Source organism: Morone saxatilis, unplaced genomic scaffold (assembly GCF_004916995.1).
Source record: "Morone saxatilis isolate NCDOM2014 unplaced genomic scaffold, NCSU_SB_2.0 Contig15, whole genome shotgun sequence".
Lineage (NCBI taxonomy): Eukaryota > Metazoa > Chordata > Actinopteri > Moronidae > Morone > Morone saxatilis.
Window position 1 is genome coordinate 22,449,901 of NW_023339707.1, and position 3,801 is coordinate 22,453,701.

The following is a 3,801-nucleotide window of genomic DNA, read 5'->3' on the forward strand; positions in this document are numbered from 1 at the left end:
AGAAGAGATGCATTTTACCAGATTTGGCTTCTACTGCAACTACTTTCCATCTGCAGTGTCTGGGTATATATATATATATATATATATGAAAGCTTTAATGAAACATGTCTCAGTCCTTTCTGAAAGTTGTGGAGCTTCTTTCAGTAGGACACACTCAGCCTTCACTCTTTAATGTAAGATTCTAAAAATGTCTTAAGTAACAATGCTTTTGTGAAAGATGTAAGATGCATTTGAAACTTTACCTAAGATGCTTTCGGGAAATTAGGGCACATCTTGTTCTCACTCTTTTATTTTATTTGGAAGTGTTCTGTCTCCCCGGACGTTCTTTTAATGTCTCCAGTTGCGATCTATCTTTGGCAAAGCCTTGCAATTCAGTTAAGGTTTGGTGTCGGCTTCGGCACAGATGAGCAAGAAGAAAGGTTACTGAGAAATTCTGTGTAAGAATTTGAAGAGTGAGGTGATAATTGCACAGGTTTTCTGCCAGGTTGTTTGGATGTTCTGGAGAAAGGGAGCAGGCTGACCCTCTCCTGCTCTTGTTTGATTTTGCTCTGGCAGTCTGCTAATAAAGAAATGTGTGGCAGGTGCTCAGGCTCCACAGATTTTCAGCTCGAGTACACGCAGCCAGTGGCAACACTTGTGAAACTTGTTAAAGAGAAAAGTACAGGGGCCCTCTGTACCATCACAGCCACTGATTGTTGGACTTTGAACCTGCCTTTCTTGGGACATTGACCAAAAAAAAGGAACTCAACATTCATTGTCTATTTGCGACTGAAACCTCCATTAAAGGCAAATACAATGTAGACCAAATACTGTGGAAAAACTGTATTTATTGAGTAATGTCACGAAAACGAAGAAAGCTGTTTGAAGAAGGTGAGGATTTCTGCCAGAAGAGGGGGGTGTCTGCCTGTGAGCGAAAATCAGGGATTGAGGATTAGGAATCACGTGAGCATGAATAGTCACGATGTGATTCCACACAGCTCCCCTAACACAAACAGTTTCCAACTCCTGCTGTTTATTTAGTGTTTTTGCTTCATTTCTAGCTGCCAACACACTGAAATATTCAGAACAAAACATGTTTCAAATGTCATGTATGACTTCTAAGTGCTTGGCTCAGTATGAAATACTCAATTTGGCTTTGTTTCAGTGGCATAACTTTGCACGAGTCAATTAATGATTCAAATGGCTCTTTCGCTGTGATCCAGCAACATTTTTATTTATTTTTTTTCATTTTAAGTCAGCGGGAGAAGAATAAAACCTTTATTTCACTTATTTTTTTAGAAATGGGTCACGATTTTAGCACATTCCTATTCAGACAAGTGAAAAGCAAAGAATGGAGACAGATAGAGGCAAGAGAAAATGCTTCAGCACGATTCAATTTGAGGCCAGCAGGGATGCCTAGGGAGGCAGTCTTGAGGCAGTTTCAGCACACAAAAATGCTCTTTGTACTTTCAGATGATTCTGTATTATTCCAAAAATTTACATTTTATCAACCCATATTATGCCACGAAACCTCAGGTGTATCATTTAACATTACATTGAGACTGTGGCATTATCATTACATCAGTATTCAGCAGCTTACCCACAGATATCTGCTTTGCAGGAGAGAGCTGATGCCGGTTGGTCCCTGAAGGAAGCTGAGCTAAATGTCAGATATACTATGCAATCAGGCAGGAGGAGCATTATGCACTCCTTTCTGGTGGAAGTACTGAATTGATGACTAAAAGCCTCATCATGGCCACTTTACCATCAGACCCATAACTGACCCGAAACTACATACAAATATTCATGCTGCTCCTTTTAGGTTTAGGTTCTACTGTTTCTTTCAGTTTGATCTCTCTCTTTTTTAACTTAAATGTTTCCTTTGTGAGCGCAGAAAAAACTTTCATGGAAAAATCACAAGTGCAGGTACTTGATTTAAAACTTAACAGTCTCTACTAGCTGTAACCTCTCCTGTTTAAAACCTTCTTTAGCATTCAGGCCTTTTTTCCTGCTGTTCATTACAGACATGAACTAATTCACTATTTTATACATTTTAAAGTTAGGGTTAAACTTTTATTTTTGTGTTCATTCTGGTGGCCCCTTTGGACAAGTGGTATTTCAAGGATAATCTGACCTGGTGGCAGACATTAAGAATGACTATAAATACATAGTCAGTCTTCTCGCTGATTGTCTCACGTAGTAAGTTTAAATAAACAATATTCGATACTTTTTCAAGAAACTAACTCGTCATCTAACCATTTGAAGCGAGCCACACAGTGTGCTGTTGAGGAAAGTTTTATTTCAAGGCTGGATTTTTAGTTATTTGCATAATTACAATAGCAATGGGATTCTGAATGAGGTTCTCTTACTTGTGAAACAGAACCAGAAGTTCCTGTTTCATTTCAGCTCTCTATGGCACCAGCAACTGTCAATGCACCCAACTCCTAATATTTGCAAAACTGAAACTGAAAACACACATTAACTTGAATTTTTGTTATATGTGTTCAGGTTTTCTGAAAAATTCAGTTAAATTTTGCTCTAAATTTGGGTGGAAACCTGACTCAACTGGACTCAGCTGGTCCACCACTTTAGGCTAAAATATCAACAACTTCTAGAAGGATTGCTAATTGCTAGTTAAATGTCTCAACAGATATTTGATGGATTGCCATGCAATTGAGTAAACACATTGATGTCCCCCTCAGGATGAATTGTAACACCTTTGGCTCCATTATCTCAAAATGTAATTTTATTACCTGCTAAAGATCAGCATGTTAGCAATATCATTATGAGCATGTTAGCATGTTGGCATTAGCATTTATCTCAAGCCATAGCTGTGCCTAATGCTGCATTCATGTCATGTCAAAGTAATCGTAATTACAATATTCAGACTTTTAAATAGCATTCTTGTCAACATCTAACTTGTGATGAATGCTGGGAAACTGATTTAAAAGCTCTAATATATCCAACTTGGCTCTTTATAATAATATATTATAAAATTCTATAATAATTATCATAAAAGCCTAAAAAACAAACAAATAAGCCGTTCTCAAATCAGCCACTTAAACTAATAACACTAAAATGTAATACATAATTATTTTGAACGTACAGTATTTTAATTCTCACACAACAAACTCTGCAAGCATACAGCCCTCACATGAACACATCTAATTCGTCCTCCACCATCCATCCCTTCATGTAGACTCTCGTTTTAACATGTTCTGTCTGATGTACTTTAGTGTAACATGTCAGAAGCTTTTAAAAAGGTGCTTTCAAATCTTTGTTGCCAGCTGTTTACCGTATACTCTGACTTGAGCCTTTTTTTAAAATGTGGCTGGAAATCAAACAATGTTACCAAAAGATCTCAATTGTGAAAACATCACTTGTTCAGCCAGTAGTCACGCATTAACAAACTACTCTTTCTCATTGTGCTACAAACATGAAAGCAGCAGCTCTGGTCCAACACCATGGAAACCCTTCAGTCTCGTCCTGCAGTGCTTTTATCAGCAGGAGCTGTCACTGTACACTGACAGTGAGTGAACCATCAAAGACATTCCCTCTATTATTTTCCACTTAAGAGTTTTGAATTTCAATGCCAGACGAGGACTGTGGAAGAACTGCACGATAAGAGCTACACACAGGCTTAATGACGGAGGTGAGATGTTTAGCCTACAGGATTTACTCTCGGGTGAACACCATTTGCAATGTAAAAGAGATCACATTTCCCTGCACATGCTCCAATTGGCCCTGATACGAAATCCTGCGAATTTAATAGTCTGGTCTGCACTCAAAATAACAAACATTTCAGATGTTTTTCTCAGAAAA